Genomic DNA, 17809 nt, shown 5'->3' with positions numbered 1-17809 from the left:
GTGAGCCATGGATATAGCACTATGGGTGGAATAGAATATAATGTTGGGGTTGTGTGGAGAAGACAAAAAATGAGAAAGTCTCAAATTGACGCGGCTAATCAACGGGCTAGGGAGATGCCCATCAATTGATGTCAATGCAAGGAGTAGGAATTGCCATGCAACGGATGCACTAGAGCTATAAATGTATGAAAGCTCAACAAAAGAAACTAAGTGGGTGTGAATCCAACTTGCTTGCTCACGAGGACCTAGGGCTCTTGAGGAGGCCCATTGTTGGAATATACAAGCCAAGTTCTATAATGAAAAATTCTCACTAGTATATGAAAGTGACAATATAAGAGACTCTCTATCATGAAGATCATGGTGCTACTTTGAAGCACAAGTGTGGAAAAATTATAGTAGCATTGCCCCCTTTTTATTTCTTTTTCTTTTTTGGGCCTTTTTTTATTTGGCCTTTCTCTTTTTTTGGGACAATTCTCGATTAATGATGATCATCACACTTCTATTTATTTACAACTCAAATATTACAACTCGATACTAGAACAAAGTATGACTCTATATGAATGCCTCCGGCGGTGTACCGGGATGGTCAATGAATCAAGAGTGACATGTATGATAAATTATGCATGGTGGCCTTGCCACAAATACGACGTCAACTACATGATAATGCAAGGCAATATGACAATGATGAAGCGTGTCATAATTAATGAAACGGCGGAAAGTTGCATGGCAATATATCTCGGAATGGCTATGCAAATGCCATAATAGGTAGGTATGGTGGCTGTTTTGAGGAAGATATAAGGAGGTTTATGTGTGACAGAGCGTATCATATCACGGGGTTTGGATGCACCGGTGAAGTTTGCACCAACTCTCGAGGTGAGAAAGGGCAATGCACGGTACCGAAGAGGCTAGCAATGATGGAAATGTGAGAGTGCGTATAATCCATGGACTCAACATTAGTCATAAAGAACTCACATACTTATTGCAAAAATCTACAAGTCATCAAAAACCAAGCACTACGTGCATGCTCCTAGGGGGATAGATTGATAGGAAAAGACCATCGCTCGTCCCCGACCGCCACTCATAAGGAAGACAATCAAAGAACACCTCATGTTTCAAATTTGTTACACAACGGTTACCATACGTGCATGATACGAGACTTGCAATCTTCAACACAAGTATTTCTCAAATTCACAACTACTCAACTATCACAACTCTAATATCACCATCTTCATATCTCAAAACAATCATCAAGTATCTAACTTTGCATAGTATTCAATGCACTTATATGAAAGTTTTTATTATACCCCTCTTGGATGCCCATCATATTAGGACTAAATTCATAACCAAAGCAAATTACCATGATGTTCTAAAAGACTCTCAAAATAATATAAGTGAAGCATGAGAGTTCATCTATTTCTTCAAAATAAAACCACCGCCGTGCTCTAAAAGGATATAAGTGAAGCACTAGAGCAAATGACAAACTACTCCGAAAGATACAAGTGAAGATCAATGAGTAGTCGAATAATTATGCAACTATGTGAAGACTCTATAACATTTAATAATTTAAGATCTTGGTATTTTATTCAAACAGCAAGAAAAATAAAAGAAAATAAAATGACGATCCATGCAAAACACATATCATGTGGTGAATAAAAATATAGCTCCAAGTAAAGTTACCGATCAACGAAGACGAAAGAGGGGATGCCATCCGGGGCATCCCCAATCTTAGGATCTTGGTTGTCCTTGAATATTACCTTGGGGTGCCTTGGGAATCCCCAAACTTAGGCTCTTGCTACTCCTTATTCCATAGTCCATCGAATTTTTACCCAAAACTTGAAAACTTCACAACACAAAACCTAACAGAAAACTCGTAAGCTCTGTTAGTATAAGAAAATAAATAGCCACTTAGGTATTGTTGTGAACTCATTATAAATTCATATTAGTATAATATATATTGTATTAAAACTTCTCTATGGTTCATACCCTCCGATACTACTCATAGATTCATCAAAATAAGCAAACAACAGATAGAAAACAGAATCTGTCAAAAACAGAATAGTCTGTAGTAATCTGTATCAAACATATACTTATGGAAATCATAAAATTATGAAATAAATTGGTGGACGTGAGTAATTTGTCTATTAATCATCTTCAAAAAGAATCAACTTAATAGCACTCTCCAGTGAAAAATGGTAGCTAATCTCGTGAGCGCTAAAGTTTCTGTTTTTTACAGCAAGATCACAAAGACTTCACCCAAGTCTTCCCAAAGGTTCTACTTGGCACAAACACTAATTAAAACATAAAACCACATCTAAACAGTGGCTAGATGAATTATTTATTACTAAACAGGAACAAAAAGCAAGGAACAAAAATAAAATTGGGTTGCCTCCGAACAAGCGCTATCGTTTAACGCCCCTAGCTAGGCAAGATAATTTCAATGATGTTCACATGAAAGATAAGAATTGTAACATAAAGAGAGCATCATGAAGAATATGACTAGCACATTTAAGTATAACCCACTTCCTATGCATAGGGATTTTTTTAGCAAACAACTTGTGGGAACAAGAATCAACTTGCATAGGAAGGTAAAACAAGCATAACTTTAAAACTTTAAGCACATAGAGAGGAAACTTGATATTATTGCAATTCCTACAAGCATATATTCCTCCCTAATAATAATTTTAAGTAGCATCATGAATGAATTCAACAATATAACCATCACATAAAGCATTTTTTTCATGATCTACAAACATAGAAATTTTAATACTCTCCACATAAGCAAAATTCTTCTCGTTCGGAATAGTGGGAGTATCATAAGAAACTCAAATACTATAAATTGTTTCCACATTAAAAGAGTAATGTTCAGAAAAAGGGTAATCATAATCATGACAAGTTTTATAAATATAATCATCACTACTTTTTATAGCATAAGTATCATCACAATAATTATCATAAGTAGCAACTTTGTTCTCATCATAATCGATAGAAACCTCTTCCAAGATAGTGGAATCATTACTAAATAAAGTCATAACCTCTCCAAATCCACTTTTATAATTGTCAAAATAAGATTAAACACCCTCCAAAATAGTGGGATCATTACTTCCTAAAGTTGACACTCTTCCATACCCACTTTCATCAATATAACCATCATAAATAGGAGGCATGCTATCATCATAGTAAATTTGCTCATCAAAACTTGGGAGACTAAAAATATCATCTTCATTAATCATAGCATCCCCAAGCTTGGGACAAACATTAATTGCAGCAAATAAATTCTCAAACATGTCATTTTCATCAAACATAGCATCCCCAAGTGTAACGCCCATGATGCGGCTATATCTCCCACGTGTCGAAGCACGACTTAGAGGCATAACCGCATTGTAAGCAATGTCGCAAGTGTGGTAATCTTCACACAACCCATGTAATACATAAGGGAAAGAGATACATAGTTGGCTTACAATCGCCACTTCACACAATACATGAATAAAGCATTACATCATCCAGATACAATCAAGGTCTGACTACGGAACCCAAAATAAAAGAAGACTATCCCAAATGCTACACAGATCCCCGATCGACCCCAACTGGGCTCCACTACTGATCAACTAGAACGAAACAACCAATGAACGAGATCTTCATCGAGCTCCTCCTTGAGCTCGGTTGCGTCACCTACACGGTATCCTTGGCACCTGCAAACTGGTTTTGGAAGTATCTGTGAGTCACGGGGACTCAACAATCTCACACCCTCGCGATCAAGACTATTTAAGCTTATGGGTAGGTAAAAGGTATGTGAGGTGGAGCTGCAGCAAGCACTAGCATATATGGTGGCTAACATATGCAAAAGCGAGCGAGAAGAGAAGGCAAAGCACGGTCGAACAACTATGATCAAGAAGTGATCCTAGAACAACCTACATCAAGCATTACTCCAACACCGTGTTCACTTCCCGGACTCCACCGAGAAGAGACCATCACAGTTACACACGCGATTGATGCATTTTAATTAAATTAAAGTGTCATGTTTTCTACAACCGGACATTAATAAATTCCCATCTGCCCATAACCGCGGGCACGGCTTTTGAAAGTTCAAATCCCTGCAGGGGTGTCCCAACTTAGTGTTGGGGAACGTAGTAATTTCAAAAATTTCCTACGCACACGCAAGATCATGGTGATGCATAGCAACGAGAGGGGAGAGTGTTGTCTACGTACCCTCATAGACCGAAAGCAGAAGCGTTAGCATAATGCGGTTGATCTAGTCGTACGTCTTCACGATCCGACCGATCAAGTACCGAACGCACGGCACCTCCGAGTTCTGCACACGTTCAAGTCGATGACGTCCCTTGAACTTCGATCCAGCCGAGCTTTGAGGGAGAGTTCCGTCAGCACGACGGCGTGGTGACGATGATGGTGTTCTACCGACGTAGGGCTTCGCCTAAGCACCGCTACAATATGACCGAGGTGGATTATGGTGGAGAGGGGCACCGCACACGGCTAAGAGATCAAGAGATCAATTGTTGTGTCTATGGGGTGCCCCCTGGCCACGTACATAAAGGAGTGGAGGAGGGGAGGGGCCGGCCCTCTCTATGGCGCGCCCTAGGGGAGTCCTACACCCACCGGGAGTAGGATTCCCCCTTTCCTAGTAGAACTAGGATCCCTTCCAATTAGTAGGAGTAGGAGAGAAGGAAAGGGAAGGGAAAAGGAGAAGGGGGGAAGGGGGCGCCCCCCCTCCCTAGTCCAATTCGGACCAGCCCATGGGGAGGGGTGCGGCCACCCTTTGAGGCCTTTCTCTCCTTTCCCGTATGGCCCATTAAGGCCCAATACGAATTCCCATAACTCCCCGGTACTCCCGAAAATACCCGAATCACTCGGAACCTTTCTGATGTCCGAATATAGTCGTCCAATATATCGATCTTTACGTATTGACCATTTCGAGACTCCTCGTCATGTCCCCTATATCATCCGGGACTCCGAACTCCTTCGGTACATCAAAACACATAAACTCATAATATAACTATCGGTGTCAAAACCAGCGGATCTCGAGTAGGGGGTCCCGAACTGTGCGTCTAGGCCGGATGGTAACAGGAGGCAAGGGACACGTAGTTTTACCCAGGTTCAGGCCCTCTCGATGGAGGTAAAACCCTACGTCTTGCTTGATTAATATTGATGATATGGATAGTACAAGAGTAGATCTACCACGAGATTGAGGAGGCTAAACCCTAGAAGCTGGCCTATGGTATGGTTGTTGATGTGTACGTTGTCCTACGGACTAAAACCCTCCGGTTTATATAGACACCGGAGAGGGTTAGGGTTACACAAAGTCGGTTATAATGGTAGGAGATCTTCATATCCGTATCACCAAGCTTGCCTTCCACGCCAAGGAAAGTCCCTTCCGGACACGGGACGGAGTCTTCAATCTTGTATCTTCATAGTCCAGGAGTCCGGCTGAAGGTATAGTCCGGCTATCCGAACACCCCCTAATCCAGGACTCCCTCAGTAGCCCCTGAACCAGGCTTCAATGACGACGAGTCCAGCGCGCAGATTGTCTTCGGCATTGCAAGGCGGGTTCCTCCTCCAAGTACTTCGTAGAAGATTGTGAACACAAAGATAGCGTCCGGCTCTACAAAATAAGTTTCCACATATTGCCATAGAGAGAATAATATTTACACCCATCTAATCTGCTGACGTATTCCGTAGCGTGTCACACCACGGCCAAGCCTTTATCCGAGTCGTTTCATTATCCCACCTCAGCGCGTCATGTGAGGAGATTTCCTTGGCATGTCTTGTTAAAGCAGAGATCGTGTCCCCTTATCCCGGGATTCTCATCAATACGGGCGTGGGTAACCCAACCGCGTCTAGGACTCCTAGATTATAGGCAAGTCCAAACGGGCACGGAGAGGACGCTTGATATTCACCCTCTTTATAAATGGGACAAGGCTTTTATTCCCCCCCCCCCCGTGCTCAATCGAATCCTTCCCCCACCTCAAGCTCTAAACGCCCGAAGTTCAGGTCAAGCGCCCCGAACCTTCAGTCATGTCCGGATCTAGCCTTCAAGGCCGATGGATGCCTTCCACCGTCACGGAAGAAGACATCAAGAAGTTGAGGGAGGCTAGATATCTGACCGCCGAGATTTTGCATCGGCTGCCTCCCCGAGGGCAGGCCGTCCCCACCCCCGAACCCAATGAGAGCGTCGTGTTTGTTTCCCACTTCCTCCGAGGCCTAGGCCTTGCCCTGGATCCTTTCGTCAGGGGTTTGATGTTTTACTACGGGCTAGATTTTCATGATCTAGCTCCGGACTCCTTTCTTCATATCATGACATTTATTATCGTGTGCGAGGCCTTCCTCCGGGTTACCCCTCACTTTGGCCTATGGCTCAAGACCTTTGAAGTGAAGCCAAGGCTGGTCGAGGGGCAACATGCAGCGTGTGGAGGTGCCTTAATATGCAAGATGACGGGAGCTCCGTGGCCTAAAGGTTCCATCCCAGAGGTGTCTGAATTTTGGCAACAGGAGTGGTTCTACATCATGGCTCCTAGAAGTGCCAAGTGGGCGGCCCCCCTGTTTTCCGCTCGGGCCCCCCACCACAGCTGATGTCATGGATCAGCAGAGGTCTGAGCTGGGGTCCTGTCAAGGACGTGCCTATACCGCAAGGCCGCATTCGAGATCTCTTCAATGGAGATTTTAGTTTGGTTGCGGTGATACAGGTTATGCTGGTTCGTCAAGTCCAGCCTTGCAAACACCGGCCTCTTCGCCTGTGGGAGTTCAACCCCGAGGGACCGCGTGCCATTCAAAATTTTCTCGGCCTGACGCACGAGGAGATTTACAAGTCATTCTTCGGACCTCAGAAGGAGTGTCCGGAAATCACCGAGGACGTGGGCCTAAGTAGTAACCGCACCGCCGAACAGGTAAGGCATCTTCCGGCCGAACATACTTTCTCTACTTTGTTATGAAGTTATTTCTGAGAGTTTGCTTTTTGACCAGGACTGGCTAACAAAGGCGAAGTTGATTCGGTGTTCGGCCTCCCTCCCTAAGGGTTTGGAAAATCCGATATTGGAAAAGATGCTCCAGACCGCACCTTGCCCGGAGCCCTTGAAGGAAGATACTGTGGAGGATAATGTGGGTGGACGCGGGCCCCCAACGCTGCCCATTCTAGCCGAGGGAGCGAGCGTCTCCATGAGGGAAGGCGACCAGAAGAGGAAAAGGACTGCGCCCGGGGATTCGAAAGCCGAAGCTTCCAAACGGGAGAAGAAGTCTCCCACAGAGGGTCCCACCTTGGGGGGCGCTGTTGCCGCACAAAGTCCGTGGGGGGATCAATTCTCCCACGAGTCGTAAGTGACCCAAAATACCTTTAATAGTACAGATATGCCATTTTTTTCTTCTGAGAAGATAACCACCACATATATTTTGTAGTTTGGGCCTTAGCCCTTCTCAAATGAGCTCATCTTCGGGGGATCTTCTTCCAGAGATGATGGAGAGCGAAACGCCTCCTCCGGACTCCTCCGCTCCAGCAGCGGGCGACCCTGAAGTGTCGTCGCGGAGGGCCTCTCCGAGTCCGGTGAGGCCAGAAGATAATCCCATTGACCCCCGAAGCTCCCAGTGTCCGGCTCCCGAAAGGAGCAGACAAAAGAGTCCGGCCTCGTCTAGTGTGTGATCGGATGTTCTGAGGGAGTTGGTGGGGCGAGCGGCCATCTCAGATGAACACCGTGTGATGATGAATACGGTGATGGAGAGAATATCGTCCGCCGAAAGCGGATTGCATGAAGCTTTTATGAGTCTACTGACAGGCTTTGAGGTACGTAAAAGAATGTATGATAATCCTGCACATGCTAGGTGTGCCCTGTGTAGGTAGTAGCCCCTGAGACTCTGGTTGTCGTCAGAAATGACGACCAACATAGGATCATATTTCCAGGAAATAACCATACTGCCTTTATGTGCAGGTGATGGAAGCTCCGGTGTCTAGCCGGACTAGTGAGTTTGCCCATTTAGAACGGCAGTTGGATGGGGCAGAAGCCGACATCGAGCTTGTTAATAAAAGGCTTGACGAGGCACACGGTAAGTGTCAATATCTGGTAAACGCCACATAGGAAGAGCAGCATGATGCCAGTATCTTAAATATGTTGTGACTACAGATGGAGCTGCCACTGTTGAAGCCTTGCGGGCAGAACTTGCCCGAGCCAAGGAACAAGCGAGGTTAGGTAATGCGGCTGCTGTGAAGGCGGACGAAGAGTTGCAAGCCGAGAAGGCCGCACATGGCGAGACCCGAGACAAGATGGCCAAGATGGCTATAGAATTAAAAGCCACCGCCGACCGTTGCCGGGTTCTTGAAAAGGAAAACCAAGCGAAGGCATCGGACCTTGAGAAGGCTGCTGCGACGAAAAAGGATCTCCGCTCTGCTATGAGGGCAAAGAAGGAGGAGCTGTGGGAAGCCGGGGATATTGTAGCTGGGAAATCCTTTATGTTGCGGAGGAAATTCGGAGATCCACGGTATGCCCCTCTGGATCGGCTGTGGAGTTCGGAGGATGCGTATATGGATTTGGCGGCGTGCGCTGCCGATGCGGCCAAGTACTTCCAGGGTCAGGCGGACCATGGAGTAGACCAGCTGTTTTGGAGACAATTCCATTCTCCCGAGCGTCCACCTTCATTGACTGACCAATTAGCCGAATGGGCCGAACTAAATAGGTTGTCCGGACTCTCTATGAGGTATGTTGTGGATCAGCTATGGCCGGGAAGGCCAAAACCGAACAGCTATTTCAGCTTGGTGCAGCAGGTCCTTGACATGGTGCCGCGCATTGATGCGATGAGGAGGTCGGCGTGCATAGAGGGCGCACGGATGGCCTTTGCCCGTGTTAAGGAATATTGGGCGGAGATGGATGCTACCAATGTTGCAGCACGGGATTCGGCTATAGGTCGAAAGGCTGCCGAGCACTACTTTGAAGAAGTTCTTGAGGGTGCCCGTTTGATAGAGACCCAGTGCTCAAAAAATATTATGTTTGAGTGATATGTAATCTCATTGTAAGCGAAATGCTTTTATAAAATTTTATGAGGCTATTTTTATACTTTTGCCTAAAAGTAATATGATGCCTCCTGGGCGGCTGTTTATGTATACATGTGTATAACCTGAAAGATTGCAGCCGTCGGCTTCAACCCTCATGCATATGATGCGGAGGTGTTCGCAAAAACATGCATTCACACTTAACCCAACGTCTTGGTCCTATTAAGGAGGTGATAGCGGAGCGAGCGAGGCAACCGGACTATAATGCTTTAGCACTTTCACTTAGCCATAGGAGTTTGACAGTGGGGCTACTAGATAGCCCCTGGTGGCTCCGCACTCTCCTGATCTCGGGGTGCGTACATGCCTGGCTGGGAAATGGCCCTTCGTTAAGGCGGAGGAATTCTAACATTCCCACAGGTCATCGAGTGGTTGACCAGTCTCACGCTATATCATGACAGTCAGTTTTCGGCTTTCTCTACTGAGGTGCTCGTCCGGATGAACCAGGGCACAATCGCAGTAGGTCTCCTGGTGCTACCTTAGACAGCAAGGCGGAACGTAAGGCACCAAAACATAGGAGCCGGGCAAACCCAACATTTGACCAAAGACAATGATTCGGAGCTGATGCATATAGAGCCAAATTCGCGACGCCGAACACTCCCTAAGATATTCGGTCTTTGTGGTATAAACCGGGCCTTAATAGTGGTCTTTGTAAGAAGCCCCGTGTGTCCAGGTACATGCATTGTTCTGGCGTGGCCACATGCCAAGACGTCAGAATCCTTCTCAACGGTGGATATGTATCAACAAGAGACAGTAAAAAAAGGTTTACGCAGGGTCTTAATCTAAAAAGAATCCTTGGAGCGGGTCCCTGCTGCACGTCTGCGCCTGTGTCTCCATTGTGTCGTATCCTGGACGGGTGTAGCACGATGATCGTCTGTAAAGGAAAGGAAGTTAAGTGAAAAAGTTGTCGTGCAAAAGGATAGTTTCCAAAGAAACCATGTATAATTCAAGATGATAAGAAATTGCCACTTGTCTGCGCGCGTTGAGCCCCTTGTATTGACAAATAGGGGTGTGACCACTTATTTCCGTATAAATAGCGGCGCCGGACTTGATTAGTTGTATATGAGGTCTTGACGACCTATTGGATGCTTTCGCTTGTCCGGGCGCCTTTAGTGTGCGGCGGCCAAGGCAGCCTCACTCTCTTCGGCGCGTAGAGATCGCTAGATGTTTCTGTGCACTGTGATGATGCCACGTGGACCAGGCATCTTGAGTGTGAGGGAGGCATAGTGTGGTATTGTGTTAAAGCGAGCGAAAGCTTCGCGTCCGAGCAGTGCTTGATAACCACTTTGAAACGGAGCGATGTGGAAAGTTAAATGCTCGCGACGAAAGTTATCGGAGGAGCCGAATGTAACTTGTAGTAGGAGGGAGCCCGTACAACGAGCCCCTGGGCCTGGCGTTACTCCTTTAAAGGTAGTGTTGCTATGGCGAATTTGCGTTGGGTCTAACCCCATCCCGCGGATTGTATCCTGATATATTAGGTTTAGGCTACTGCCGCCGTCCATCAAGACCCTTGTGAAGTGATATCCGCCAATTACTGGGTCTAATACCAGGGCAGCCCATCCTGCGTGTTGGATACTTGCTGAGTAATCGCGATGGTCGAAAGTGATCGGTTGAGATGACCAGTGGCAGGACTTCGTGGTGACAGGCACTTGGGTATACTTTCCTGGGAGTGCCGCCTTGTTTTTTCCCTTGATTACGTGTAACACGTTTACTGTTTTGACTTCTGGTGGAAATTGCTTTTGCTCCCCCGGGTCTTGCTTGGGGGGCTCGTCCTCGTCTTCACTTGGTATATCCTCCCCCTTATGTACGGCGTTGAGCTTGTCGGACTGCTTGAAGACCCAGCATTCCCTATAGGTATGATTAGCAGGTTTACCAGGGGTACTATGAATCTGACATACTTGGTCCAGAATTTTGTTGAGGCTGGACAATTCATCCCTGGTGCCTTTAGGGGGCGGCTTTTGTCCTGGCCGAGAGCTTTTGAATCCGACATTTACTACCATGCCCTTCGTGTTGTCTTCTTTATTCCGGCATTTGTTATTGCTGTTGCGCCGTGATTTCCCGTTTCCATCTCTAACTTCAGATGTACTGGGGTCACTTGTGCTGCATCTGGCTAGCCAGCTGTCCTCTCCCGCGCAAAAGCGGGTCATGAGGTTTGTTAATGCGGCCATCGTTCTCGGCTTATTTTGGATGAGGTGTCTGGCGAGCCATTCGTCACGGACGCTATGCTTGAAAGCTGCTAAGGCTTCGGCGTCCGGACAGTCGACAATCTGGTTCTTTTTAGTAAGAAACCTTTTCCAAAGCTTTCGGGCTGACTCTCCGAGCTATTGAGTTATATGACTCAAATCGTCTGCATCCGGAGGTCGGACATAAGTCCCTTGAAAATTTGCCCGAAAGGCGTCTTCGAGCTCTTCCCAACTTCCAATGGAGCTTTCGGGGAGGCCTTTGAGCCAGTGACGAGCTGGCCCTTTGAGCTTGAGGGGTAGGTACTTGATGGCGTGGAGATTATCTCCTCGAGCCATATGGATATGAAGGATGTAGTCCTCAATCCAGACCCCAGGGTCTGTTGTTCCGTCGTATGCATCTATGTTTACGGGCTTGAATCCCTCTGGAAATTCGTGATCCAGCACCTCATCGGTGAAACATAGGGGGTGTGCGGCACCCCTGTAGCTAGGTGTACCGCCTTGTTCGGATGTTTGTTGTGTTGCATTGTATGCTGGGGCGCGCTTGCGTGGTCCATAGATTGATCTTGTTGCACCGTTCTTTGGGTGCGAGCCCTCGCATTGGTTGCGTGTTGTATGGTGAGCGGCATTGTATGCCGCTCTGTGTTGGTAGAGTGGTCGTCCATCCGACCAGGTGGCTGCTTTGATATTTGGTTGTGGGGGGTCTGAGGCCTCCTCATCGAATTTGGGTAGCAACTTCCGCTTTGGGTAGCTCTTGTAGGGGCGATTGTCGCCGTACCTTGCTGCCGTGTTAAGTATTTTACTCCATCTGACTTGGAGTGTGTCTTGCGCGGCCTTGAGCCTTTGCTTCTGCTTTCTCAGACTCCTCGCGGTGGCAACAAGCCTTTTACGGGCAGTCTGCTGCTCCGGGTGCCTGCCCGGCGTTATGTCGTTCGGACCATGATCCTTGATAGGATTTGTTTGTTTGGTTTGATTATCCGGATTGCCGCTGTCCGGCAGCGGTTCGCCTTGCTCTAGTGCTGGGTCTGTGTGATCGCTATTTCTGTCGGGGCGGGATTTGGGGCGGCGCTTGCATCGCCACTTTGACTGCTTTTCGAGGGAACAAGCCTTCGGTGCGTCCTTCCGCTCCTCGTCGTCATATTTTGGTGCGTCCACCATGTATACGTCATGTGACGAGGTGGCGTTCCAGGGCCCAATAGGCGCTGGTTCTTCATCGTCTCCTTCATCTGTGTCCATACTGTCGATGTCTTCGGAGTCGAGGTCGAGCATGTCGGTTAAGTCGTCGACAGTGGCTACAAAGTGGGTGGTGGGTGGGCTTTGAATTTCTTTATCGTCCGTACCCCAACCTTGCTGACCGTAATCCGGCTAGGGCTCTCCTGATAAAGAGAGAGACTTCAGTGACTTCAGGATATCGCCGAAAGGCGAGTGCTGAAAGATGTCCGCAGCAGTGAGCTGCATGATTGGCGCCCAATCGGATTCGATCGGCAGGGGCACGGAGGGTTCGGAGTCCGGAGAGGAGTCCGGCTCCTTGGAGTCACGAGTCTCGCAGAGTACGGGGCTGGTGTTCGGCTCAATCACCGTTGGGGTCACAGCCCCCGAGGTGGCGTCCAACCGCCCATCCTCGATCGGCGCAGTTGGCTCCGAATTAAGGGTCAGAGCCGATGCGGGTGCGGCCTCCAGGGCACTGTTCAGTGGTAGAGCTAGATCATGCTCGTCGTGACAGTGCGACGCACTCGGCAGTGGCTCGAATCCGTCGAAGATCAAGTCCCCGCGGATGTCCGCCGTGTAGTTTAAACTTCCAAATCTGACCTGGCGGCCAGGGGCGTAGCTTTCGATCTGCTCCAGACGGCCAAGCGAATTGGCCCGCAGTGCGAAGCCGCCAAAGACGAAGATCTGTCCGGGGAGGAAGGTCTCACCCTGGATTGCATCACTATTGATGATCATAGGAGCCATCGAGCCTGACGGCGACGACATAGAGGAACTCTCAATGAAAGCACCAATGTTAGTGTCAAAACCAACAGAACTCGGGTAGGGGGTCCTGAACTGTGCGTCTAGGCCGGATGGTAACAGGAGGCAAGGGACACGAAGTTTTACCCAAGTTCGGGCCCTCTCGATGGAGGTAAAACCCTACGTCCTGCTTGATTAATATTGATGATATGGGTAGTACAAGAGTAGATCTACCATGAGATCGAGGAGGCTAAACCCTAGAAGCTGGCCTATGGTATGATTGTTGATGTGTACGTTGTCCTACGGACTAAAACCCTCCAGTTTATATAGACACCGGAGAGGGTTAGGGTTACACAAAGTCAGTTACAATTGTAGGAGATCTTCATATCCGTATCGCCAAGCTTGCCTTCCACGCCAAGGAAAGTCCCTTCCGGACACGGGACGGAGTCTTCAATCTTGTATCTTCATAGTCCAGGAGTCCGGCTGAAGGTATAGTCCGGCTATCCGAACACCCCCTAATCCAGGACTCCCTCAATAACCGTCATCGAACTTTAAGCATGCGGACCCTACGGGTTCGAGAACTATGTAGACATGACCGAGACACGTCTCCGATCAATAACCAATAGTGGAACCTGGATGCTCATATTGGCTCCCACATATTCTACGAAGATCTTTATCGGTCAGACCGCATAACTACATACGTTGTTCCCTTTGTCATCGGTATGTTACTTGCCCGAGATTCGATCGTCGGTATCTCAATACCTAGTTCAATCTCGTTACCGGCAAGTCTCTTTACTTGTTCCGTAACACATCATCCCGCAACTAACTCATTAGTTGCAATGCTTGCAAGGCTTAAGTGATGTGCATTACCGAGAGGGCCCAGAGATACCTCTCCGACAATCGGAGTGACAAATCCTAATCTCGAAATACGCCAACCCAACAAGTACCTTTGGAGACACCTATAGAGCACCTTTATAATCACCCAGTTACGTTGTGACGTTTGGTAGCACACAAAGTGTTCCTCCGGTAAACGGGAGTTGCATAATCTCATAGTCATAGGAACATGTATAAGTCATGAAGAAAGCAACAGCAACAAACTAAACGATCAAGTGCTAAGATAACGGAATGGGTCAAGTCAATCACATAATTCTCCTAATGATGTGATCCCGTTAATCAAATTACAACTCTTTGTCTATGGCTAGGAAACATAACCATCTTTAATCAACGAGCTAGTCAAGTAGAGGCATACTAGTGACACTCTGTTTGTCTATGTATTCACACATGTATCATGTTTTCGGTTAATACAATTCTAGCATGAATAATAAACATTTATCATGATATAAGGAAATAAATAATAACTTTATTATTGCCTCTAGGGCATATTTCCTTCAGTCTCCCACTTGCACTAGAGTCAATAATCTAGATCACATCGCCATGTGATTTAACATCAATAGTTCACATCTTTATGTGGTTAACACACATAGTTCACATCGACATGTGACCAAAACCCAAAGGGTTTACTAGAGTCATTAATCTAGTTCACATCGCTATGTGATTAATACCCAAAGAGTACTAAGGTGTGATCATGTTTTTCTTGTGAGATAATTTTAGTTAATGGGTCTGTCACATTCAGATCCGTAAGTATTTTGAAAAGTTCTATGTCTACAAAGATCTGCACGGAGCTACTCTAGCTAATAGCTCCCACTTTCAATATGTATCTAGATCGAGACTTAGAGTCATCCAAATCGGTGTCAAAGCTTGCATCGACGTAACTCTTTACGATGAACTCTTTTATCACCTCCATAATTGAGAAATATTTCCTTAGTCCTCTAAGGATAATTTTGACCGCTGTCCAGTGATCTACTCCTAGATCACTATTGTACTCCCTTGCCAAAAAACAGTGTAGGGTATACAATAGATCTGGTACACAGCATGGCACACTTTATAGAACCTATGGCTGAGGCATAGGGAATGACTTTCATTCTCTTTCTATCTTCTGCCGTGGTCAGGCTTTGAGTCTTAGTCAACTTCACACCTTGTAACACAGGCAAGAACTCCTTCTTTGACTGTTCCACTTTGAACTACTTCAAAATCTTGTCAAGGTATGTACTCATTGAAAAACTTATCAAGTGTCTTGATCTATCTCTGTAGATCTTGATGCTCAATATGTAAGCAGCTTCATCGAGGTCTTTCTTTGAAAAACTCCTTTCAAACATTCCTTTATGCTTTGCAGAATAATTCTACATTATCTTCGATCAACAATATGTCATTCACATATACTTATCAGAAATGTTGTAGTGCTCCCACTCACTTTCTTGTAAATACATGCTTCACCGCAAGTCTGTATAAAACTATATGCTTTGATCAACTTATCAAAGCGTATATTCCAACTCCGAGATGCTTGCACCAGTCCATAGATGGATCGCTGGAGTTTGCATATTTTGTTAGTACCTTTAGGATTGACAAAACCTTCTGGTTGCATCATATACAACTCTTCTTTAATAAATCCATTAAGGAATGCAGTTTTGTTTATCCATTTGCCAGATTTCATAAAATGCGGCAATTGCTAACATGATTCGGACAGACTTAAGCATAGATACGAGTGAGAAACTCTCATCGTAGTCAACACCTTGAACTTGTCGAAAACCTTTTTGCGACAATTCTAGCTTTGTAGATAGTAACACTACTATCAGCGTCCGTCTTCCTCTTGAAGATCCATTTAATCTTAATGGCTCGCCGATCAATGGGCAAGTCAATCAAAGTCCATACTTTGTTCTCATACATGGATCTCATCTTAGATTTCATGGCATCAAGCCATTTCATGGAATCTGGGCTCATCATCGCTTCCTCATAGTTCGTAGGCTCGTCATGGTCAAGTAACATGACCTCCAGAACAGGATTACCGTACCACTCTGGTGTGGATCTCACTCTGGTTTACCTACGAGGTTCGGTAGTAACTTGATCTGAAGTTACATGATCATCATCATTAGCTTCCTCACTAATTGGTGTAGTAGTCACAGGAACAGATTTCTGTGATGAACTACTTTCCAATAAGGGAGCAGGTACAGTTACCTCATCAAGTTCTACTTTCCTCCCACTCACTTCTTTCGAGAGAAACTCCTTCTCTAGAAAGGATCCATTCTCAGCAATGAATATCTTGCCTTCGGATCTGTGATAGAAGGTGTACCCAACATTTTCTTTTGGGTATCCTATGAAGATGCACTTCTCCGATTTTGGGTTTGAGCTTATCAGGTCGAAACTTTTTCACATAAGCATTGCAACCTCAAACTTTAAGAAACGACAGCTTAGGTTTCTTGCCAAACCATAGTTCATACGGTGTCGTCTCAACGGATTTAGATGGTGCCCTATTTAATGTGAATGTAGCTGTCTCTAATGCATAACCCAAAACGATAGTGGTAAATCGGTAAGAGACATCATAAATCGCACCATATCTAATAAAGTACAGTTACGACGTTCGGACACACCATTACACTGTGGTGTTCCAGGTGGCATGAGTAGTGAAACTATTTCACATTGTTTTAACTGAAGCACAAACTCGTAACTCAAATATTTTACTTCTGCGATCATATAGTAGAAACTTTTATTTTTGTTACGATGATTCTCCACTTCACTCTGAAATTCTTTGAACTTTTCAAATGTTTCAGACTTGTGTTTCATCAAGTAGATATACTCATATCTACTCAAATCATCTATGAAGATCAGAAAATAATGATACCTGCCGTGAGCCTCAATATTCATCGGACCACATACATCAGTATGTATGATTTCCAACAAATCGGTTGCTCGCTCCATTGTTTCAGAGAACGGAGTCTTAGTCATCTTGCCCATGAGGCATGGTTCGCAAGCATCAACTGATTCATAATCAAGTGATTCCAAAAGCCCATCAGCATGGATTTTCTTCATGCGCTTTATACCAATATGACCTAAACGGCAGTGCCACAAATAAGTTGCACTATCATTATTAACTTTGCATCTTTTGGCTTTAATATTATAAAAATGTGTATCACCACGATCGAGATCCAACAAACCATTTTCATTGGGTGTATGACCATAGAAGGTTTTATTCATATAAACAGAACAACAATTATTCTCTAACTTACATGAATAACTGTATTGCAATAAACATGATCCAATCATATTCATGCTCAACGCAAACACTAAATAACATTTATTTTAGGTTTAACACTAATCCCGAAAGTATAGGGAGTGTGCGATGATGATCATATCAATCTTGGAACCATTTCCAATACACATCGTCACTTCACCCTTAACTAGTCTCTGTTCATTCTGCAACTCCAGTTTCGAGTTACTATTCTTAGCAACTGAACTAGTATCAAATACTAAAGGGTTTCTATAAACATTAGTAAAGTACACATCAATAACATGTATATCAAATATACCTATGTTCACTTTTCCATCCTTCTTATCCGCCAATTTCTTGGGGTAGTTCCGCTTCCAGTGACCAGTCCCTTTGCAGTAGAAGCACTCAATTTCAGGCTTAGGTCCAGACGGGTTTTTCACTTGAGCAGCAACTTGCTCGCCGTTCTTCTTGAAGTTCCCCTTTCTTCCCTTTGTCACTTTACTTGAAACTAGTGGTTTTGTTTACCATCAACACTTGATG

The sequence above is a fragment of the Triticum aestivum genome, chromosome 5A, assembly GCF_018294505.1.
Source record: "Triticum aestivum cultivar Chinese Spring chromosome 5A, IWGSC CS RefSeq v2.1, whole genome shotgun sequence".
In the NCBI taxonomy this organism is placed as follows: domain Eukaryota; kingdom Viridiplantae; phylum Streptophyta; class Magnoliopsida; order Poales; family Poaceae; genus Triticum; species Triticum aestivum.
Note: the sequence above shows the minus strand (reverse complement) of the source record.